Source organism: Lissotriton vulgaris, chromosome 7 (assembly GCF_964263255.1).
Source record: "Lissotriton vulgaris chromosome 7, aLisVul1.2, whole genome shotgun sequence".
NCBI lineage: Eukaryota > Metazoa > Chordata > Amphibia > Caudata > Salamandridae > Lissotriton > Lissotriton vulgaris.
The window spans coordinates 83,870,189-83,895,583 of record NC_141695.1 but is presented as its reverse complement, the minus strand read 5'-3'; the positions used below and the strand labels follow the sequence as shown (position 1 = coordinate 83,895,583).

The 25,395-nt window shown below is 46.8% G+C and overlaps 1 pseudogene across 2 annotated transcripts in view; it reads left to right on the top strand.

Annotated features, from left to right (window-relative positions):
- Positions 1 to 25,395, top strand: part of LOC147700839 (epidermal differentiation-specific protein pseudogene) — a 109,886-nt pseudogene that overhangs the window by 31,112 nt on the left and 53,379 nt on the right. For both annotated transcript variants that reach the window (XR_015297410.1, XR_015297411.1), the window contains one exon: positions 7,107 to 7,169. The product of XR_015297410.1 is annotated as an epidermal differentiation-specific protein pseudogene, transcript variant X1 (transcript). The remainder of the gene's footprint in view (positions 1 to 7,106; positions 7,170 to 25,395) is intronic.

The following is a 25,395-nucleotide window of genomic DNA, read 5'->3' as shown; positions in this document are numbered from 1 at the left end:
TTGATATCAATGGAAGGACTCGTATTTTTGAAAACCCCAAGGAGCCTTTTGTGAGTCCTACAAAGGCGCTGACAACCAGCAAAGAGATGTGGGTAATAACTCTTCCCCTCCACATAGTGGATCTGTTGCCAGTGTCGCATACTTTTCTCGTGAATGACCTTGGCTCACTTTAACCAACAAGATACGATTGCATGCCGCAAAGTGAGGATATGCTATAACTGTACTATTATGATAACCAAACAGAATGCCTATTTTTTTTTCTATTGTTTCTGTAATGCTGGGCGCCATTGGAGCGTCCTTCCCCCCTAGGTGCTTAGCACATTGTTGAACTTTCAAATTCAAATGCATCAATCACTGACCCTGTTTTTTCCGAATAGGGAGTTTCCAGGATGTATTAGGTTATTGTTTACTTGGTTATTGCCTTGCATACTTGGATGCAAGATTGGGAGGGGGAAGTTCTGAATAGTTAGATGTTATTCCTTTACCAGCTATCACCACAGCACTATAGCTAGCACTCATTACTTACTTTGCATTCATGGTTTCACTACACTACACAAAGACAGCAGTCCATGACTTAGCTACCCATTCGTATCTGTCCCTTATCAACTGGAATGTTAGGGGATTAAATAACCCTAAAAATGTAAATTTGTGGCCCATTACTTACAACGACGTAAAGTGTACATCGCCTTACTGCTGGAGACACATTTACCGAGGTCCGACTCCACACGTTATGAGGCTGGCTGGGGTGCTCATCTGTTTTTCTCCAATTACAGCACCTATGCTCAGGACACAGTGATCCTAATCCACAAGAGACTACCTTTCTCACTCTCTTTCTCCCACACTGATCAGGAAGGGGGTTACATTATTGTAGTGGGTAAACTGATGGGTCATATTGCTACTCTCTTATGTGTTTACGCCCCGAATGTTGACAGCCCTGACTTTCTCCAGGAGCTAGGCACCCAAATTTTACGTATGATTCCTCGAAATGTGATACTGGGAGGGGATTGCAATTAACTCTTAGATCGTAACATAGACTGCTCCTCTAGAGCGGCAGATATCAAACCACGGGCCAGCAAGGTATTGATAGACAAGTGTGAGGCATTCCAACTTACTGACGTCTGGAGGGTCCACAATCCGACGGATCCAGGTTACACTCACTACTCATCCCAACACAACACTTGGACCAAACTAGATTTCTGGTTGCTCGCCCAGATTCCGCACAAATGGCATAGCACAATGGCAATTCTCCATTGCACCTATTCTGACATTGCACCTGTCATGTTAAAACTCCACACTCCCAGACCGGAGGGACATGACCGACGGTGCTGGTTTCTGAACTGGGCGTAAAATTATGATTTATTTGACAATGACATTAGGGAGGCAATTGAAGAATACTTTGAATTGGATACAGGGTCAGTGGACATGTGGGCGATTCTCTGGGAGGCCTTCAAGGCTTACATTAGGGGTGTACTCTTTTTCAAACATGCAGGGATACTGAGGGACTTGAGAAATACCTTGGCTTTTATAGAGCAGCAGCTCACCTCCTTAGAGGTCTCCATTCTGGATGCCCCAGACGCCGCCGATGGCAAACTGTGCCGGTTGGCGCTGGTACTAGAATTTCAGGAGTCTGCGGCAAGGGAAACTCACTTCCTCAGCAAATATGCAGTTGCACTCAAGTATGGCGAAGGTGAAAGGCCGGTGCGCACGCTAGCGCAACTACTGAGACCACCATACTCAAAATCGTGCATCACAGCACTCAGTTCCAGTTCAGGGCTCACATTAACGGAAAAGGCTGATATCTGAGTCACACTCTTAAAGTATTACTAAGAACTTTAAACTTCCGAACTTGTGCACTCCCCTGAGGCGCATGAAGACTACGTCAAAGAGATCGCAATGGTATATGTGGACAAATATATGAAGGACTTCCTTGCCAAGCCTTTCTCTAAGGACGAGCTAACAGACGTGATTGATGCATTAAACAGAGCCTCCACCCCTGGCCTGGATGGCTTCATGGGCGATTTTTACAAACAATACAAAGATATCCTAGCCTCTAAACATCTGGAGGTCTACCATGAATCCTTGGAATGTAATCTGCTCCCGCCGACTCTGCGGGAATCGGTGATCGTACTGTTGCCTAAGCCCAGTAAGGACCCCTTGCAATGTGGAGCATATCAACCGCTATCATTGTTAAACTTTGATAATAAAATTCTGGCAAAAACGATCTCTGTGCACCTTGCCCTGTTGTTAGATAAAAGAATATCCACAGTACAGTCGGGATTTGTTACACAAAGTTCTACCTCCCTAAGCCTACGCTCTCTCTTCGCAGTCCTCCACCGCATCAATCCCGAGAAAGTTTTTGATTCTCTGGAGTTGCCATTTATATGGACGGTTAGGCGCCGGTTGGGCATGCCCTTTGGATTTGTCAACCAACCTAACCGCTCCGCTGTACTCGGCCCCCACTGCTCAACTGTGCTTAAATGAAACGCTATCCCGCTCCTTTACACTATCCAGAGGCACAAGGCAGGGCTGCCCTTTGTCTCCATTGCTATTCATATTAGCAATGGACCCACTTGTTAGACACTTTCAGGAATGCCATCTACATAGAGGGCTCCAGTTTAACACTGATTCAGAAAAGGGGGTGGTGATGAACAGAGTGTCTGAATTAAGCAGACCACTCTTACCCAGTCCAAAGATCAGGGCTTGATCCATCACTGTTTTTTAGCTGACTGCACCATCCCAGCTCAGAACTTGGCTATATGCAAATTAGTCTGACCCTGGCCCAGTGCATCATGGGAACAGGGCAGACCAAACTACCAAGCCAATTCTTATACTGGGAAGGAAACAAGCTACCGGGGACCGGTTTCTGGCATTTCAGCCGTCTTCGGCCCGGCTTGCTTGAATCCTGATGGTGCAAAGAGCAAGGGACTCACATCTGAGTATACCCTTCCACGCTTATGGTGGACAAAAATGATTCAGAAAAGGGGGTGGTGATGAACGGAGTGTCTGAATTGAGCAGACCACTCTTACCCAGTCCAAAGATCAGCATGGTGCTACCACAGGGTTATGCGCGTGATCCCCTAGACATCCAGACGGTGTCCACCAGCAGTTGAGCCTTGAAAAAACTGCTCAGGGTGCTGTGTTCTCTGAGTATGTACTCTCCGAGCCTACCGCTTCCAAATCAGCAATGGATACCAATTACAGGGGAAAGGATAGTACAACACACACTTACTAGGTTTGAAGTGAAAAAAATAGGCGATCTTTATATCGAGGGCCAAGTATTCTCAGTCTCCAACAGTGACAAGTTTCCAGAGGCTTCATTTATGGATAGATTTGAGCTTGCCTGCATGCGAGGAGCGTTAAAGGCTAGGGTCCCTGGCTTTCCCATTGAACCCGACTCACTAACCCCCCTGTCCATAATATTAGACAATACCACATGGTACCTTTTGGTTTCTAAACTATACAGGGCCTGGGCAGAGATGGTTCCTGTCCATCACACCAAGATACGGGCTGCGTGGAAGGCAGACCTGGGCCACCCTATGTCTAATGATCAATGGGCTGCATGCTGTTTACAAATGAAGGAGGTGTCCTTGAAGAGCAGACATAAGCTTCTACACTTCAAATTCTTAGGGCGAATTCACATCACGCCCGAAATGTCACACAAAATTGACCCGGAGAGCCCCACTGCTGCCTTAAATGTAGGGCCCCGCATGCAGACTTTGCACACTTGGCTTGGACCTGTCCCAAGATAGGCAGATTCTGGACAGACATATTACACACACTGGGGGACATGATTGGTTTTGGTAAAGACCCTACACTGGCCATAGCCTTATTGGGATATGTAAATAATATCCCTAAACCGGTTTGGAAGTTCACACCATTGGGGCTTCTGCTGGTAAAAAGGGAGATTGCATTCCAATGGGGTTGAAGACCGGTACCGCAGTGCAAGGACTGGCCACACAGTCTCACGTATTGTCACCTCAACTACTATCTATATGCATCCTCGTTGCCTAGTAAATCTCGTCCTCGGGATATCTGGGGTCCTCTTAAACAGTACACAGCCACTACACAATCACAATCTCCCACACAACCAAATAGCAGATCATACCTGCAGGGATTGGCTAAATTCACCGACACTGAATTTTTAAACCCACAACTTGGATATAGCAATTTAACAGGATCCTGACTCCTGAAATGTGATTTAACTGAGATGCAGAAATTCGATGTTAGAAATGTAATTGATCAGGGTGGAGCACTATGCACGAGAAGTGTTGCTAAGCCACGGTCCGAGACGACATGTGAAGCTCTGTTGCATGGGCAACAGTTACATCTATCGAATACTGTGTAGTGTTGCAAATGTTATTGTATTTCGAGATGGTAATGACATTGTGTTTATGGTGAAACTGGTAAATAAAGTTTAAAAAAAGAAGAAAACAATTCCTGATTTGAAGTGTTGGCAGTCAATCATATCTCAGCACAACATTGGAAGGGGTCCCAGATCCACTGCATTCTTATATCCACAACTAGAAAGTTCTTTAAATAACTCCACAGCTACTGAACAGATTTACACCATTTAACAAAAGTTTGCTTTCTCAACCGGCACCTACCGTTCAATTTTGGTGCGATTCCGTTCAGCAGTTCGGCCTCTTGCCGTGTCTATAGTTCCTAAGGAAATTAACATCAGGAAAACATGCACTGTGACCCCCCCTTTTTTTAGCCACTGCGTGATGTATCTCTCCAAAAAGTTTAATACAGCAGAGGAAGTTTTGGAAATTTTGCAAGGATTCATCAAACAACACCAAAGTTATTGGTGAATGAAAAAACAAAAGCCTCAAGTAGGTAGGTATATTTAGGCCCTAGTCCTTAGGAAATATTTTTTTTTACTTGCCTGTAACTTTGTGTTTGATTGACCAATCTTCATGACATTTTTTCTCAAGATAGTGTCAAAGTAGGTTGTGTGTGTTATGAAAAGTGTGGGGGTGATCCATGCTGTGGGGACTAAGAGGTAGGGGTACAAAATAAGGGTGCATTTGTAATGTTAATTCCCATAGGATCAGGTTGTCGAACCTACAGCCCGAATTACACCAATTACACACATTGTGCTTTTTGTTATTTCATGCAAATCCATGCTTTAGTTCATGAGAAATTAAATCCAAACAGTATAAGGATATCTCTGGGTGTAGTATTTTGCAGGGGTCTCATGGTGATCATGGTGCATTCGCAAAATGTTCGAGGTAAACCGTGAAAGCATGTGCCAATTGGGATGCTCTGATTGGCTTAGTGCAACATTAACAGAAAGATGCAGCGGTTTTGCGGCAATCGCAGTTACATTGTGACATGTTCAAGGTGAATAATGAAAAGTGTGCCAACAGGAATGCTGGTTTTGGCTGGGCGCAACCTGACCAGCAAGTTCCGGCTGCCATTTTATGTATTGGGGAGAGTACCCGGGCATTAACATTTTTGGGCAAATTGACATAAGGGTTCAGGGCAGAGGTACTCTGACCCCATCTTTGACAAATGGGGGATTAGTGACACAAGTTGTGTGTCCAAAAGTGATTTTTTGAATTGTGAGTGACATTTGTGATAATGTCGCCAGTGCCAGTGCAGCTCCCTGTTTACCATCAGAGGAACATCACGGCTATCATGCAGTCATCGCAAATATTGGTGGAAATGTAAAACAAAATATATATATATATATATTTGTGCACACTCACTGGTCACTGTCATAGACTCATGTATGCACTCTCAAACTCACTCAGACACTTAAACACCCACTAGCAGCCTGTCCCGACGTTGTCCGGGTATGAATTGCTGCCGGCCAGTAGTATATTGTTTTGTAGGATTTCGTTTTGATAGCATTTATTTTCTGTGACAGGCCTGTGAAACGCTCCGATTCACAGTGCACTGCTGATGCACTTAAGAGTGCGCGTTCAGTAGTGTGTGAACTCGAGTTTCCCTACTTTATTTTTCCTTGCAATATTATATAGCGCAAACTCGACAACATGGCATGAGCACAATTTACATTACAGAAGAACACATTAATTTGTGGTAGGCACGGGAGACAAAGCAATTTGCATGGAATCACAGGATGTTGAGCCGATGCCGAAATTCGAACGTAGCTCCCCACATCTAAAGTTCGAAATTCTAGAACTTGTGGCGGGAGGTTTATCTAAAAGTTTATGTCTGTGCTGGCCATCAATGAGAGAGACCTGTGCATTTTTCAAATCGGTGGTGAAAAAATATGAGTATGTTGCTGGAGATGTGGGCCGCCGTGCCACCAATGTACTTACCGGGGGAGGGTAAACACCCATTATTACGCAACTTTCTTTCCGCATACCATCACTCCGCATACTTTCATTATGAAAGTACCATGACTCCACAATTCCATTATAACGCATGGCATTACATTTTATATGCTTTTACCAGGTTTGGATAAGGTAAGTATGGGTATAGGGGTTTATGTTTTGGAGTACTGAGGTATATGTTTTGAGGTGTTTGGGTATTTTAAGGGTTCAGATATAGTTTTGGGTTTTGGGCTACAGGGGTATTTTTAGGGTTCAGGGCTAGGTTTGGGTTTGGGGGTATAGGGTTATTTTTAGGGTTCAGGGCTAGGTTTGGGTTTTTGGGGTACAGGGGTATTTTAGGGTTCAGGGGTAGGTTTGGGTTTTGGGGTACAGGGTAATTTTTATGGTTCGGGGGAGGTTTGGGTTTTGTGGTACAGGGGTATTTTTAGGGTTCAGGGGTAGGTTTGCGTTTTGGGGTACAGGGGTATTTTTAGGGTTCGGGGCTAGGTTTGGGGTTTGAGGTACAGGGGTATTTTTAGGGTTATGGTTCTAACTATTTCAGCCTGTTTCATGTGTCTTTCAAGGGCCCATTCCAACTTGTGTTGACCCTCCTGTAGTTCATACATGACGTGTTCCATCTTCTATCAGGCAGCAGTTGCCCTCCTTCTCCACCATGTGTCAACTGTTTAGTTCAGTGATATTGTATGAAAAATATTCTGTCTCAAAATAGTAGGCGTAGACACTTTAGTTTCTATGTAGAAGTTATTTTATTTAATTGCCTGAAGAGCCCACTAATTAATATTTGATCTCTTCTTCTCTTTGTAGACTCAGAAGATCTCAGGCCACGGTGGAGTAAATATTACCCTGAAGAAAGAAGATAAGCCCAAGGTAGGTGTTCACTTATGGACATTTTTAATCGAAAAAGTGAAATGGGCCTGTCAGGGAATTAACCTGATCACACTCCTATCCCATCACCATGTGAATTGGAACACATGTTAGAGAACAGCTTATATGACCACGGTATTCCTTACCTGGTCAAAATACTATTTTATAAAATTCTAAATATTGTTAAATAAAGAGAGAAAAAATACAATGCAGGATCTTAAACTTATAGAAATGAACCGCTAGGTGGAAAAATAGACATACCGAAGCCATGAGCTTCAATGGAAAAAAAATGTTTTACCAACCCTCCATTCATATGGGAGAGCCTTCTATTGGGAATGCCCCGGCGTCCTCTTGACCTTTTGCCTCCCACCTCCAGCTCCATCCCAGCAAGTGAGTTTCTACCTCAGACAGCCTTGTTCCTCCACAAACGTAGCTTGGCATCTTGTATTGACAATGGCCTCCTTGCTCTCTTGTAACTTCTTCAACAATCCTGTCCTTCCTCAGCGTGACTTGGGCTGTCTCTCATCAGCGGTTGACGCTCAGGGGAGTTTCTTCTCGCGTCCATGCTGGTGGTTCCCCTCTTCTGCCTCAGCATTCTTCTAGTGACTTTTGCATCCCACGCCTTCAAGTTTGATCCAATCTAATTCTGTTTTCCTCAGACACAGTACAAGCCTTCCTTTAGCTGGTTCTAGAGAAGCCATTTTAAAGGTGCAGGACTCCCAGGCAGCCTGTGAAATGGAAGGAGCAGTTTGTAACCCATCAAGAGAGAGAAAGGGCCAAAAGGCCAAGGGTGTGAGTTGTTTGCACCCTCTTCCTTGTCATAGTGTTCCTCTGTAACGTCCATTCCCTGCAGAGATAGTGTCAACCTTAACAGTGTGGAGTTTTCTCCTTTTATCTGCATCAGAGTCATCAGAGAGGCCTGTGGTCAGTTTGGACACAAAAGTGAAAAACAAACTGGTGAGGTATCAACTTCTCATTCAAAGGTTCTCAACAATGCTCTCTGGAAAGAAACTTCCTTCTAATTGAACCAGCAGGAGGTTGGTCGTGGCCATCACCATTGGTCTGGAATAGGGCCGCTCCAATCCTATGTCCAGAGGCATCTGTCTGCACTATGAACTGCTTGCATAATTTGGAGCTTTCAGAATGGGTGCTGGGCACATTACTTTCTTCAGGGCGTTAAAAAAAAAGATTTGACAGTTCACTGTCCAGTTAACCTTCTTGGGCATCTTTTGGAGGTCAGTTCTACGAGGGGGGTCGCAATGGACCCATCTCCCTGCACAAGCATCCTGCAGTACCAATTCAAGTCAAGGAATGCTATGACTTAACTCTGAGTGTTTGGAGCTTCCCAATCCAGCATGATCTTGATTTTGGGGTGTAGCGGTTGAACATGACTTTAACCCGCAGAGTGGCCCAAGTATACAACCAGGCCTTGCCTTAGCTAGCACTTGCTTGCCTTGATAGTTATGCCTGCGCTCGGCAGAGCCCTCATGACCATCCCAAGGTGGATCAGGTGATCTTGCCAGGTGCAACTAAAGAAAGCAATGTCATCAAGATATGAGGCACTAAAAACTGCAGCCCAGCACAACTTTGTTTACCAGTGTTTGGAAGATAGCAGGGGCATTCTTTATTCCTGAGGGCATCAGAGTAAACTGATAGTGCCCATCTAGAGTTTTGAATGCTGATTTTCAATTGGCTCCAGGAGTCCGATCTATCTACCTGCACCCTTGTGTGAGAACAAAAGTAATGAACTACTTGGCTGCCCCTAACCTCTAAATTAATTCATCAGCCCTGGGAATGAATGTGCATTAGGTTTCGTTACAGCATTGAGGCCCCTGTAGTCCACACAAAACCTCATTAATTTATTTCCACCCTGGGATTGCGGTTTGGGGACTAACATAACCGGGCTGGCCCAGGGACTCTCTGAGGGTTCATTGACACCCATTTCCAGCATCTTGCTGAATTCAGCCTTCATGCTCTCTTTGACATCATGACCTGACTGCCTGCAGATTTGACAGGAAGGCTGTCACCAGTGTCCACATCATCTGTACACAAGTTAGTCGGACCAGGGCTCAAAGAGAAGGACTCAGCAAATGGGTTTTGGACTTGCCTGCAATCAGTCTGCCTGTGGATCGTGAGGGTGTCTGACAAGACCACTCCTTCTACTGATCCATCTTTAAGTTTTTTTAGATATGGTAAGGGAGTGATTCACTCTCTGCTTCATGCTCCTCATCTGTTACCATGAGCATGCTCTTTTCAGCACTCTCATAGGGTTTCAGTGAGTTTACATGTATGAGCCTACTGGGTCTCCTGCATGTGCCAATGTCCAACACATATGTGACCGCCCCTTTTCTTTCAAGGATAGGGTAGGGCCCAGTTAATTTGTCCTGGAGAGCCTCAACACCCACATTCTGCCCTGGTTGGAAGTCAACGGTGGTAGCCTTCTGCTAATACCAGAGCCTCTGGATCTCTTGGATGGCTTCATGGCTTTTATTGGATTTTTTCTTGTACCCAGCTATCCTGGAATGAAAGCTAAGCAAATAATCCACAATATTTGCTATGTTTTTTGCGAGGTCTCTCCCATCCTTCCATCCAAGGGCCTGGAATGATCTCCCATTCCACTTGAGAAACTCCACAAATCTCCTGACATTCAGGAAACAACTGAAAACCTGGCTCTTTAACCTTTAATTGTGCCTACACCTCAATGTCCATAGAAAAGCAGTTAGCACCAGGAAACCCTTGGATAACCGCTCGCGCTTTAGAAATGCCCATAGCATTACCAGTAACATTAACATTTACACAGTGGACCCCTTACAGGGTGTCCAAACAAAAGTTCAAAGGGGGAAAACCTTACTCCATTTTGGGGCACCTCTCTGTAAGCAAAAAGCAAGCAAGACATCCCATCTCCTTCTGAGTTTTTCAGGGAGTCCACTAATCATATCTTTTAGGGTCTTGTTAAATATTTCAACAAGTTAATTTGTCTGCAAGTGGTGACTGGTAGTGAACATGTAAGCTACTCTTCACTCGGTCCACGTGTGTTTTGGGTATGCACACATATGTTTTAAGTAAACACACATGAGGTTTGTATCTCTGTGATATTACCTTATTTGGGGCGGTGGTAGTCCTCGGGGGAATTGCCATAGGATACCTAGTGGAATGATATAAGTCATAGTATAAGTCAGTTAGTTTTCTGATGCTTTTTGTGAGTCAAGGGGACTAACGATGTCAATCCAAACCCTCTCAGGGAGTACCCCAACCACTGGAAGATGCATTAAGGAGGCCATTAACTGACTACCTCTCTTGCCACTGGCTTGACAAGTGGCACATAAGTTACACAATTTATTTGCCTTCTGGGAGATTCCTGGCCGGTAGAAGTTTTGGTTTGGCCATGATGCCCAGCTAGGGAAAGGTCATCTGCCAATGTTAGAAGAAACTCTCTAAACTGCTGAGGCTCTACCACTCTACTAGTGGCACCAGGCTTGGGTTCCCTGTCCGCAGAGTCCCTCCTCCCAAAAGGTCCTTTGGGAGAAACTGGCATCTCATTTTTCCATATCAGCTACTTGCTGTCTTATCTCAGGCTTTTAAGAGTAGGACAGGTTCTCTACCCTGGCACATATCGTCCCTAGAGGGTCCCCCTGAGCCCAAAACCTCTTCTGTGTAAGGCCCAAACTCCTAGGGTTCAGTTCCTTCTGGAGCTGACAAGTCCTCCCCCACCTGAGCAGAGGGGACTTGATCTGGGGTCAGTATGGAAGTTGGTTTCCCAGACGACTTGCCCATTATTTTGGACAGTTGGTCCACAATTTCTGACTCCAATACTTCTTTTTTACCCTGGGTTCTACTCTGTGCTCTTGTTTTTACAAACACCAAATTAGGTATGTCTCAGCATTGCTGCATGGGTTTTGTTTTCTATGTCAGCCCATGCTAAGTACTCTAAATCATTGTCAAGCAGGCAGTGTCCAGGCATAGCAGTAGACGCCACTACCCTTTTGAGGCCAGTAACTCCGCCCCAATCTAATTACACCAACACCATTGGATGCACCTTAGCCTGATTGTCAGCTTTGAGGACTATATATGTCTCTCTAAGCTTATATTAGTCTGAGAACACAGCTGCTCAGTTTCCATTGGGATACTAGTTCCCGTGTCTCTCAGGGCTTCTACTCTAACCCATTGATATTTGGCTCTTGTCTGTGTCTCTCAGGATGACTGGGTCAGACAGCTAGGGTAGCTACATCACCCCTCCCTCTGAGACTAAAGTTGCCTTAGTGAGCACCGTGACATGGTCTGGGCTAACCTGTGATGCCATCTGGAGACTCACTACTTCATTTACTGCAGGTGTGCTTAAGGCATTCTGTTTTTTTTACAGCTAGGGTCTACATTTTGGTGTCCAAGATCCAGACAGTCATGGCACCAACCTTTTTTGGGATCTCAGTTTTTCTCTGATGCACCCCTAGGCTGTTAATAGTTTTTGGCCCACCCCCCTGAAATGGTTTATGGGGCCTTTAGATGACTTTGTTTTGTTTTTCTCTTTTTGGTTACCATCTTTCCTTTGGGGGGTCTTTTTGGCCTCTTTCTTTTGGCCACCCCCACCAGTAGTAGTCTTGGTTACCTAGGTCAACCAGATGATGATGTAACTTTTCATTGAACAATTACTTAATAGATGCTACTTCATAATTAAATTGTAAAGCCCTTCATAGTCATGCACATTGTTACCTGTTAACCAACCACCTAGTGTTTACACTGAAAATTCTACAAATTCAACTGAGGACTGACTCTGGGTTTTTCAAGTCTCCCTGAATTTGACCCTTCATGAGGGCATAAGACTCAGCATCTTTCTCATTCAATTTTGGAAGTCTTTCCCTGCATTGACTTTAGAATATTTCCAAAAAGTGTAAAGCCCAACTCTTTTTGGCTACTTTCCTAGCTATGCAAGCTCTCTCAAAAAGAATACAGTATTTGGTGATGTCATCACCATCTGAAAATTTAGGGATAATCACTTTGGGAAGTTTGTAATCAAAGGAATCTTCTCTTACCCAAGTTATACATTTGCTGCCAACAGAGATGGGTACTAGGCCCATCTCTATTATTTCTTTCTATGTCCAGGAGTTGAGCTTTTAAGTTCAACCTCCTGGCCAATCTTTATAGCATGAGGTCCTCCTCTGAGGGCTCATCCTCTGCTTCTGACTGGGGGGTTTCTATCACCTCCATAGACTGGTCATCAGTATTCTTCTCCTCATTGGATGCAGATAATATATCAGGGTTATCTCTCTCAAATGATGACGAAAGACTCCTAAGCTTATATATTATAGCGTGAGAGCCAGCCAGTATTGATGTATTGATGCCATATCCTTTACAGAGAGCCCTTAACCTGACATAGGTTAAGTCCATATAGGGGTCAGGTCGAGCTCCTATCACTTACTATTTCTACTAAAGTTGGGACCTTTTGGAGACGAGAAAAATCTAAAAAAAAATACTCGCAGGGGGCAAGTAGCAAGGGCCACACGAACACAGCTGGTTGGTCATTACCCAGGCTGGCTGCAGAATGAATAGGGCAGCCAAGCATCAAGGCCAGTGGCACAGCAAGGATGGGCAGGGAGGCGGTCTGCCCGGGTGGAAAGAGTTTTGGGGCGATAGCGCCCCCCATACCTGCCTTTCATGGGTGGCAATTGCCATCACCCCGCTCTGAAATGCTTGCTGCCTTCCAGGGGCTGTAAACCACGATATCACCAGCACCCATGCTCTTCAAAGGGGCCGCAGTGGAGCAGCAAGTGCAGGGACAGCCAAGGGTGGCCAATGGTCTTGCTAGGTCACAGGGACAGGCAGGTTGCAGAGGCAATTCTCAGACAGCTGGGCCACTCACGGCCCGGGTCTCAGGGGTCTTGAAATTTCTCGATTGTTGTCTGCATCCTGTGTTGTTGGAGTCCAGATTGGACTCTTTCATCTTGCTCTTCAGTGTGAGGGTCTGATACCCCAGTTAATGGTAAGTCACATCAGTCCTCCCACTTGGTGGAGGAATAGATCTGACCCTTTAAAGCATTTGTATTGCTTTTTGCTTGGGTGCTTAATCAGAGTCGCCGAAGGACAGCAGATCGGTAAACTGGACTTTGCAGTTCTGTGTCTGCAGCCTGCAGGGAGTAGCTGTTGATCTCCAAATGTGGTTGGCAGCAATTTGTAGCAGTCTGGAGGTGCTTTGAGGTTCTTAGAAGCCTCACAGGTGCACGATGAGATAGAAGGCCAAGATTGTTGAGTCCTTAAAGCAGCTAGCAGGGTTTAGTGCTAATTTTATGCAGCATGTCTTTGGTTCTCGAGTCAACATCTCTTCTATATCCATTGGTCATATTAGTTCCACCAAATCTCAGTTGCAAGGACCAGAGATGCCTCCTAAATAATAAATTTAGAGGTGTTAAAGGAAGAGACAGGTAGTAGCTAATGGTCTACCTACCTTTAGGATGTGTATACCCTCTAAGTGACCACTTCCTGTGAGAAGGGTCACTAATGTAGCCCTCATAGGTTGTTTTCCCAACATCTCAAGATGGAGGCTTTGCAAAGTCGTGTCCACATTGCATGCCACTCCTCATTGGTTGCACTGGCTGAATGTGGGCACGCCTCCTCATCTAACACATTTTCCCACCTTTCCTCCAACCAAAACAGAAACAGGAAATGGGTATTGGCATCCTCCACTATCTGGACATACCTGGGTTGCATTTCAAAGGTAGCTTTACCTATAAAGCTTCCCACCTCGGAAGGCCATTGTGGTTGGGATACCCCTAAACAGTCTTCTTGCGCCCCCTTTGGGTAGGTATTCACTACAACGATAAAGCAGTTTACTCTTTGTTTTTTTATTACTGTGAGATAAGTTGTTGTCACAAATAGCACAGTCCCATACAGCGTGAATAGATAGAAAGACGAGTTGTCGTTTGTAAGGTCTATCACTGATGGCTTCTTTGGTACTCTGGTCCCGGCTTCTTTTGCTCCCACGACCCTCCTGGGCCGCAGTGATGGGAGACCCAGCCTCCTCGCCCTTGGGGAGAACAGTGGTCCCGAGGGCAGTGCTCCTTCAGCGGTCGTGCTCCTTTTCTTCCTCCAGCCTGCCGGTGTGCAGGTCCCGCCTTGTTCTTCCTAGATGGGCAAAGCCGATGTCTTCCTTCTTGTCACTCGTGTTCCCCGTTCTCTGGTCTACTTCCGCTTCGGGTCGCGTGGTGTCCTCCTCTCCCGCAAACCACTCCGAAACACCTGACACCTCTTTCGGCCGTCAGCAGTCTTTTTCAACGGCCGCATCGGCCCGTCCTTATTCATCCACTAGACCGCTGACCGCACTTCCGGCTTTCTCGGCGGGGACGGCCATGTTGGGTTGGTCGGCGCCGTCTGATGGTCGCAAACCATCACAGCCATCCTACCCTGGGGAAGGTGTGAAGCACCTCTGCCCCGAGCAGGCTTTGTCACTGGCCTTTCAGAGCATGGCCCTCTCCCCACGAGGTCAGAAAAATGTCTGATGGTGGCAGACTGGCTAGTCTAAGACTAGTCAGAGACCACACCAGTGCTTGGTAGGTTTTGAGGGGACCCGCAAAAAGGACTCATGTGTGCATTGATGAATAAATCCAGCACTGGCATCAGTGAGGATTTATTCAGAGGAGAGGGTTGGTACCAAACAACTTAGTGTACATCTACTAAAGACTTACTGAGGTCATAACATTGTGTTTGACTTTACGTGATTAGTGAAATGTCCATGCTGACAGAGCTTTGTTTGAATTGTAGTGGACAGCATTCCAACCAATGGCAATGGAAGAAGCCCTACAAAAATGAGTGCTTCAAGTGAATCCATTTTAAGGGCATTGAGTAAGACATATTGCTATTAAACGTGTCTGCCTTTTCAACTGAATAAAATGGTGGATTATTGGGAACCCGTTGAGTGTTTCGATTTGATGGACTATATATATATATGATATGATCAAGTCCGTTTAGTCAGCAGAATTGCTTAATGACTAACCATGCGAGAAATAAAAATTACTTACTTTGTAGAGGAGTTCTTGCTTTCTTCATCACCACTCGGAGGTTGAGGACGGCAAACTAATCTAGTTGAATATATATATATATATATATATATATATATATATATATATATATATATATATATATATATATATATATATATATATATATATATATATATATATAAGAATTGCTATGCAAGGAGATGTCAGCACAGGTGATAACAGGGCCTCCATTTAATGTGGGCAACAGACACGTTGCATTGTATTGTATGTTGGATTTATATAGCGCTTATAACCCAGGGGTCTCTAAGCGCTTGCCTTGGGAACACGTCCTGGCTTTTCCCTGTGAGGATTCACCCCCACCATCAGCATCGCCATACATGTTTTGGGCATTAAGCCCTTGTTTATTGGCTGCAACACAAAGTCTTGGCAGCTGTGTGGACTTTCATATCCTTCCCCGCCCAAATGGAACTTCTCCATGCCCAATGGCATTCTGGGGTATGTAGTCTTACTAATACCTGAATAGGTGCTGTACAAGGCTTTGTGCTCAAAATTAAATCCAAAGTGGGTCCCAAGGTGAGGAAACGTAATAGTGTCAGCTGAGAAGAACTCCCCACACAACTCGGTAATTATCAGCTCCTCAAGGCGCCCCATTGTCAGGCACCACAGATCCACTGAATACGTGGCGTAGCATCTCTGCAGCGTGGCACGCTGCAGTTCCGTAACAAGAAAAAAGAATCGCCATGCAAGGAGATGCCAGCACAAGTGATAACTATGATAACAGTGTCTCCATTTAATGTGGACAACAGACACATTGCATTCAGCCACACCATCAGCATCGCCAAACATGTTTCTGGCATTCAGCCCTTGTTCACTGACTGCAACACAAAGTCCCGGCAGCTGTGTAGACTTTCATATCCTTCCAGCCCAAATGGGACTTCTCCATGCCCGATGGCATTCTGGGGTATGTAGTCCTGTACTAATACCTGAATAGATGCTGTACAAGGCTTCGTGCTAAAAATGAAATCTCAAGTGGGTCCCAAGGTGAGGAAACGTAACAGTGTCAACTGAATAGAGCACCCCACATGACCTTTTTTTTGCTTCCTTTGAGGAACATGCATTGTTGCTTACTAAGCTTCTGCTTAGGATAGATCGCTTGTTTCTCATAAATTGGACGCAGTCCTAAGTGAGGAGCATACACACTTCTTAACCGATTGTATTATCTAACACAACTAGTGTTAGAACTAACTTTCTTTTCATCAAGATCAACCAAAAACAAACTGGACAATGTTCTATCCGACCACAATGCATATGGCATACTTTCTTTAACCCCTCCCATGATCATGGCGAGCTGAGCTCATCATGAACCACGGTGGCCGTGTGCTCATGACGAGCTGAGCTCGTCATAACGGTCATAACGCTTGCACGCTGGCTAATTCCCCCGCTGTGCTGAATGTTCTGAAGAAACGGGCATGGCTGTGACCAGCTCAGCTCATTAAGAGCACACGGCCACCGTGGCTCATGACGAGCAGAGCTTGTCATGAGCACCGGGGCGCTGTGCGCACCCCCCACTCCCCCCAGCACAGCGGGGGAATTAGCCTGCAGGCAAGGGGTTAAATACAGTACTTCCAATATTAATACAAGCTCTATCTACACTTAAACCTTGTGATCTATGGATAGTTACATGCTAGCGCCACACATATAAGTCTTTCACTAGCAAAATTGTACAATGCATCCACCAATCTGTTTGATGCCATTAAATTGATCACATTTTATGGCCAAGTATTCAGACTCACTCCTATTTGAAAAATTAATGAAATGAATAACTTCACTCAATGCATCGTTTTCTAATCCTTCCTCAGCGTTTAATTTGCGCCACAAAATGACTCCACAGTTTTAACACAAATGTAAACACTTCTCCTACCCCACAAGTCTGAGATTCAGATTTCTCTATTAAATCCAGTTTTCCTTGAAGTTTTGTTACTCCCTGGTGTTCTATTTTGTCAATAGCTGTAACTTCCAAAATGTATTTCTTTTCCAGTTTCAGCAAGTCTCCATTAAAATTGGCACACTCTTGAAGTGTAGACATTAACCAAACTATTGATTTTCCTTCTTCAATCAAATTGAACATTAGCTGCGCTGCTGTTTAATAGTTGTAAATAGTTTTTTAATAAGTCGAGTTTTTAAGGTTCTCTTACCTTCCTTTGTCAGAGGTCCAACTCTAATATCCTTCAGAATATTACCATATATCTTATCAGATGCTTGCCTGATATTCTTCAGAAGTTCCGAGCATTGGAAATTCAGCCAAATGTTTACATTTCCCATGCTGCCTCATACATTATGAGTTTGTTCATGCAATAGTGTCTTTAAAACAGGCTCTCCCTTCCCAGGGGTTAGTTACAGTAAGTCACCAAACACAACTAAATCCCTTTTGCCAAAGAGAACATCCTACTGTGTCCTTAAAACCAGTTTCATTCTTAAGTGAACAAAGGCAAGCATTACATTTAAAACCATGCTTACCTCATTGATGGTTAGAAGCTTAATTTTTTCAAAACTCTTGCTACCTCATGACATGCTACAGATAACGTCTGGTATTCCTGTTTATTATCATGTTCTAGAGGTAGCATTATTAGTCAATTTAAATTAATTCCTTTAATATTGTGTGTACCTAATGCAGTTGGTGCTGTTACTACAAACGAGACATTTGGTTGTGTTGTCCTCTATCTGTAAGTGGTGAGAATTTGCCAGCTTGACCACTGATATATAATAGAATTGGTTTAAAGGATGAACAATTGCATTATTTCTTCCCGTGGAGAAATCCATGCTCTATTTTCTCTTTACTTCCATACAAAATGTCCTTCTGTTTATTGTTGAATTGTGCAACTAACATCTCCAGTTGTGTAGTGATTTATTTAGCTAGTTACAATGCACCTTCCGCCTCATTAATAGCTATTGCAGCTTCATTTTCAATAATTGGTGGTCTAAGAGGATCTTGACTGAGCGGTTAAGACCATTGACTACTTTGTGAACTCTCCTTAGCTACCTCTACAAAAAATGTTTCTTCTTGCTGAATATAATCAGTTAAAATGTGCCTACGCTTTTGGAAGGATCAACACTCAGTACTGTCTGTTCTTGGCATGAAATAAATCTTCATAGCACTAATAGCATCAAAGTAAATCCAGTTCAGCACACCACTGCTTGCACTATTAAAGGTGGCAAATAGAAATATTCTCTTTTCTCTGAAGTTTTCCGTGGGTTATTACGTTTCCTGTTGCATGTCTCACTCAACACTCATCAAATCCATGTACTTTAAACTTGCCTTCTTCTATGTTTTCCATAACATTGCTTTTGTACCTGTAGTGTTGAAGAACTTCAAATAATCACACATTTCTAAGATCCACACTTCTTTTTGGGTAGTGTGTGGAATTTTACAATGTCAGTACTTTCCGGGTTGAACTCTGTTAGATGCTACATTTCTGGGAGAGACTTTAACAGTCTATTTTGCATGCAGACCAAGACTTACAGAAACAATTTACCTAGACTTTTAGAATAATCTAACCCAGTTCAACCTGTCGCAATATTCATAGGGCCCCATCTCCCCATGGAATAGCATTTAAAAAAAAAAAGAATTATTTGCATTTTTAACCAAGACAAACATATTTGGCACTTCACCAGCGATTAAGCATACTCCTTTGCGCTCCCCCGCCCTCCCACCTACCCACCACAGTAACCATACCACAATCCACAGCATATCAGAACCCAGCACCCAGCACGCAACCCCGCACAGCTATTTGTATGGTCCATTAAACAGTCATCAGCCCACTGCAAGTCCGGGGCTCAGGGCCACCCCTCACCGCCCCAGAACACGGCCCTCTCCAGCGGGACCCTCAGTACATCAATCCGCGCCCTGCCCCCTCATCAAGGCCATGATAAGATCTCCACTTCCCCCACACTCTTCAGAATTTTTGGGGACAACCCCATGCCTTATAGGTGACCCTTTCCGCCACCATATACATATCCATACCCCGTCTCTACTCCTCCACCAAGGGAGGTGACAGCGCTCCCCACTCCCTCACCATGTCTCTCTTCACCACCATCAGGGCCAACATAGCGAAAATCAGGTGCGGGTGGCTCAGGCCTACATTAACAGTGATTCCTAGCAGGACAAACTTAGGTTCCATGGTAAGCTCAGTCTCCAGCACCTCACCCAATTCTCCAAATATCTGTGTCCAGTAAGTGCGGATTATAGGGATTTCCCATAGGATATGATAAAAATCCCCCTGCGGGTGTCTACATCTAACACAACAAGAATCACTGGCCCGCCCCATGCGATGTAGCAGGACTCTAAGTCCTATGTAGTATCTTGTATTGAAAGAGTTGTAACCGTGACTTTATTGCCACCTCCCTATGGTGCATTAGGGCTGCTTCCTAGTTTACTGTGTCCATCTTACCCACATCCTGTTCCCAGGCTACCCTCAGTTCCCCAAGCCCTTCAGGTGTGTTATTATTCAGGGTCTTGTATGTCAGGGCTACCAGCTTGGTGGGTACCTGTTCCTGCAACAGACGCCCCTCTAACTGGGCATACTCTGGCAGGGTAGAGGAGAGCCCTGGCTCAGCCCTCCATACATAGAATGGTTGCACATATTTAAGGAACTGTGTGGGACGGAGGCCAAACTCCGTCTTTAGGATTTGGTAGGATTTAAGTTCCCCTCGCGCCTCCAATGTCGTCCCACCCCATAAACCCTCTGAGTTTGTGGAGCTCCTTCAGCCAATAGCAAGACCATATCGGTGTCTGTTTCGTAGGTTTATGCATCCACCCCATCATCTCCGTCACCCTACCCCAGACCTCTATGGTTATTTGCGTTGCCATGAATAGTCGCCTCCTCTCATTTCCTCCATATAAGTAGTGCAAACTAGTACGCTTTGCCATAGTGTTCCATTCCAAACAGTATGTAGGGTGGTCAGCCTAAGCATGAAGCCAGTCATTGATCTGCGCTAAATGTTCAGCCCAATAGTAGGCCTCTAAGTCCGGTAAAGAGATCCCCCCCCATTATACTAGTTCCTCTGGAGCATGGCAAGGGCTATTCTGGGTTGTTTCCCCAGCCACAACAGGGAGCGCAATTCTGCTACTAGATGGGCCATCAATAAGCCAGCACCCTTTTTAAAGAATTCCGCATGTAGTCCGTTAGGGCCCCGGTACTTACCTGGCCGCAATCTTGCTATGGTGCCCCTGATTTCTGTGGCCGTGATATCCACTTCTAGGTCTTCCCTATCCTCGTCTGCTAGGGTCAAGGTGGAGACAGTAGCCAGGTAGGCCTCGATCTCAGCCGACTCACCCAGATCTCTGGCCTTATAGAAGTCACCAAAGTACGCAGTGAAAGTCCGCACAATCTGGGCGTCCCCCCTCTGCAGCTGCCCCTGCTTATCCACCTCACCCTCTATTCACCTGGTGTCCTATTCTTTACGGCTCAGCCACGCCAGGAGCTTCCCGGACTTATCTCCCACATCGTACAGTCTGTGCAGGGTCGCTAGTGCCTGCGCTTTGACCTCGTCTGTCACCAGGGCTTTATATTGCTGCTGTACATCAACCAGTTGCCGCAGTACCTGCGGGTCTATGTCAGGCAGGTACTGCCGTTCTAATGCTAGTATTCGGGGTTCCATGGAGGCAATCTCCTCCTGCGATTTCCGTCTCTCCCAAGCGATTCAGTTTTGGGACCTATCTCGGAGCGCCGTTTTGTATGCCTCCCACACTACCACACCTGATTGCACCAAGCCTACATTATCAGCAAAGTACACTTTTGTGTCTGCTCTAAGGCCCCGCATGAGCTCCGTGTTCTGTATTTCCCATGCCACCAGTCTCCATCCTCCTCTCTTGACCCCGACCGTCTCACATATCTTGACCATGAGGAGCTAGTGGTCCAAGATTCCCTGTGCCAGATATTCACCTTCAACAGCTGCCCCAAACGCATTTCGTGGGAGAAAGATACAGTCAAGTCTCGAATGTACCTTATGTGCCCCTGAGTAATATGAGTAGCCCCTGGAGCCTGGATGCAGCCACCGCCAAGCGTCAGTCAAACCCAGTGTCTCTATGACCCTAGCCGGTGATGTTGTCGGGCCATCTGCCCGGCTTCGTGAGCGGTCCAGGAGGGTAAACATTATGTCATTAATGTCGCCACCTACAATGTGTGTTGTGTCTGATGTATCTAACAGGATCTCAGCCACCCCAGAGAGGGTTCTGGCCTGGAGCTTTGGAGGAGCGTAAATCGAGACTACTGTGACCCTCCGATGCCCCCATGTTCCTGAGACTGCCGCATTCGTCCCCTGAGGGTCTGTCCAGATCCGCTTTGTCACAAAGGGAAGAGATTTCCTAATCAAGATAGCTAATCTCCGGGAGCCCGTGGTGTACCCCGCATGAGCCAGGACCTTGTAGGGTCCTCTCACCAGAAAACCACATTTCGTACCCTTCAAGTGGGTTTCCTGGAGTAGGGCTACGTCAGGGTGTACCCTTTTCACATATCCCTGCACCAAGCCTTGCTTAACGTTGTCCCCCAATCTATTCACATTCCATGTGAGTACCTTATATGGGCCTGTTGCTAGACTCCCATCTCCGGTGCTGTGATCACTCAGGCAAGCCATGCAGGCGTGTAGTGCAAATGTACCTCCTGCAGTGGGTGGTCGACGGGCGTGTCTCTCTGTGTCACCCAGTGAGTGGTGTGCCAACTAATGAATTAGCATAGGAACCCAAACATTCCCAACCAGAAAACAATCGCAATCCCCCCCTCTACCCCACCACCCCTCCTCCTCCCCCTGGGATCCTTCCAGCCATCCGGGCAGGAAGTAGACTTTCAGGGCAGACGGAGACCTGTCGCCCTCCCCAGTCCAACTTACTCCATAGATATGAACTCTTGCGGGTTTCCCAACACCACCCAAAGAGAGTTCACCAAATAGTAGAACAGAAACTATAGTACTAAGGAGACAAGAATAGAGAGAGGTAAGAAAAGAGTCCAGATCAGCAGAAAAAGCGAGGAAAATCAGAAAGAGGAGAGAAAGGGTGTGTGTGTCCAGCCTGCCTACTCAGGCCGTTAATCGTAACCACGATCATCCAAGCAGACCCTTGTTCAAGAGTTGGAGTCCGGGGGCTCATTCTGCGACGGTCCCGCCTCTGTCAGTGTCCCCTGTTCCAGAGCCAGTATTTCCAAGTGTTCACTTTCAGTGCCTGTGCCCTTCTCTATTTCATTGCCCAGCTGGAGCCACCCAGAGGAACGGAGCGCATGGTGGCTTGCCGAGAGCTGGGAATCCAGGGATCTACCAGTGTGACGTCTCCGTCTGCCTGTACCCTTCTGGGCATATGGGGTAATTTCCAAGGCACAGTCTTTTCTCAAATGTTGGGGTTGGAGCCTGTGCTGCAAGTCCATGGCTCAGCTCCCCGCGACACCAAAGGGGGCTCCATCACCCTCCCACGTCTCCGGGCGTCTCGGGGGGGGCGCTCCTCCAGCCACTGCCAGGCTGCCTCCGGCATCTGGAAGAAGTGGGATTTTCCCAGAAATAGGACCTTCAATTTCACAGGATAGAGCTGCATATATTGTATCTTGCGTTCTCTCAATTTTGCTTTCACAGAGTCAAAAGTACGCCTTTGTTTTTGCACCTCCCAACTGCAGTTAGGCAAAATCATGATACATGCGTACTCATGTCGTACCTCACCTAGCTTCCGCGCCTCTCTGAATATCATGTCCCTATCCAGGAAGTTGAGGAAGCGCGCTATGACAGGCCTTGGCTGGGTGCCCCTGGCGGTGGCTAGCAGCGCCCGGTGGGCCCTTTCTATGACAAAGCAGGAGGAGAACTTGTCCGCTGGGAAGGTGTCCCACAACCAGGCATGGAGAAACTCTGGCATGTTGGCTCTTTCGATTCCTTCTCTAAGAACCACAAAGCGTAGATTGTTCCGCCAAGCTCTGTTTTCCGCATCATCTACCCTCCACAACAGCTCTCTGTGAGAGGAATGGAGTTCCTGCATATTCTTGCGGAGATCATGGACCGAATCTTCCATCTCGACCAGCCGTCTCCATGACCCTTCCCACCAAGATCCTGAGGTCCTGCCACAAAAGTGTTACCTGCGACCCTACTGCGCCACCCTGGAGGCCTGGATTGCCTGGAGGAGGATATCCGTGTCCACACGGGCGAGGTTCTTTTCCACCCCCACCTGAGCTGTATGCCCAGTCAGTCGTCACACGTACCTCTTGGTTATCCCATCCGAAGAGTCCACAGTTGGTGTCCCCCTACAGAGATGCAGGACACAGGACATGGGATGGGGGCCAGCCACAGTCCCAACAAGGCCCCAGGACATATCTCCACAGGCGGGGGGAAAACGGGTCACTAATCAGATCCACTAGTCCTCTGCCCAGCCCCTTCACGCCTGTACACAGCCCCGACCCTCCAACGGGCTCTTCCACTGCCCCCAGTCAATATTGTACCTCGGGGTGTCCTGCTTAAGGATGCTCCGGGCCTCCCGATCCTCCCAGGCATGTGGTGATGGTCCGTCTCAGCCCCGACAGGCCAGATAATTCATCCGGGTCTCCAGCTTTGTTTGCAGTCCCAGGCCCGTCTCATGGGGCAACTTTAGCAGCTTCCACCCTCCAGTAGTGCCGGCAACTTGAGGCCTCCAAAGCCAGCCCCCGGGTCACCTCTTCCTCCCGGCCCGGGTGGACCACGCCGGCTTGGGTGACGACAGGCAGTGGGGCCAGAGGGGGTCTCAGATGTTAGGGGGGGCACCCAGGAGCAGCTCAGTCCCCAGAGAGTGTAGGCCACAGCCCTGCTGTTTATGCAAGGCAGGTTTGATGTCCATGAACCGGGCCCTTTGGTGTATGTGACAGGGTCGCAGCCGGTTAAGAAACTAGTGGTGAGATATAGGAATCCGGGCACCGGGTGGGCTCTTTCGCTTCAGGGAGGGGCATGGGGAGCGGGAGAGCCATACACCCAGCAGTAGCTGCAATTCCAACAGCCGCCCCCGCACCTTACCTCCAGTCCAGCTTCTTCCCGCCTGTGCCCCAGCTCTCACAGTGCCCACAGACATCCGTGGGTGGGGGGAAGAGAGGTACCTTCACCGCAGCACTCCCCTCGGTGCGTCTCATGGACCCAACGGCTATGGGGTCGCACGCTTCCTCAGCCCGCTCCTGAGGATGTGCACTCGGCCCCGGGGGGCCACAGCACCGCCACTGTCCCACCGCCGCAGCCCTCTGTGTGCCGCACCACTCTACCTGGTGGCGGGTCTTAGCTCTGCTGCTTCAGGTCCATACTGCGGCCGCGGGTCTCCACCGCAGCCTGCCAGCAAGCCCGGCCCCTGACTCCTCACTCAATCCCCACTGCAGTTGTCAGTCCTTGCCGGATGGTGGGAGAGGGGGGCCTCTATGGAACTGCCGCAACTCTCCAGAGTCCTCCCACAGCCTCGGAGGCCAGGGGCCCCTCACCAACACGCCAGTCACCGAGTCAGCGGTAAGCATGAGCGGATTTTGCGGATTGGCAATCCGCGAATTTTGCGGATTTGCGGATTCGCAATCCGCAAAATCCGCGAATTCCCGCGAATTTGCGGATTTTTTTTTTTTTTGTGTTCGCCCGTGTTTCTGCCAGTTCGCGAGGGTTTTTACAATTTCGCAATTTGCGAACTTACCTGTCGGGTCGCAAGTTTTGCGAACTTGTTGTTTCTACGTGTCCAGCCTGTTTGGGACACTCTTCTTCATCACTGCCACTCTCTGTCACCACTGCCACTCTCTGACTACTCATGCCACCCTCTGGCCCACCCATGCCACCCTCTGTTTCATCACTACACCCTCTGGTTGTCCAGTGTACATTATTTTCGGCAAAGCAAAGCACACCTTCCCTGCCTCAAGTGACCTGAATTAATTTGGGGCTGATTAATGTGTCACAGAATATTTTTTTAGCTGGCACCTGCTTCCTTAGTGCGCCCTGATTAGTGATCTTTTGCACTTGCTAAGTGCTTTCATTGTTGCAAAATTAGTTACAACACCTGCCCTGCCCCAACTGACAATAATGAATTAGGGGCTGATTAATGGATTTTAACTTCCAGCCTGGCTCCTGCTTGTCTCCCTTAGCTGTAATTCAGGACCTTTGTGGCATATGTGTAACTATTCTGAGGTTCAGAGCAGGGTCACATAATAGTTTCAACTGGCAACTGAACTCTGGAGGGGCCCCTCAGGAAGCCCTACAGGAAATGGCTACTAATGATGTGCCTG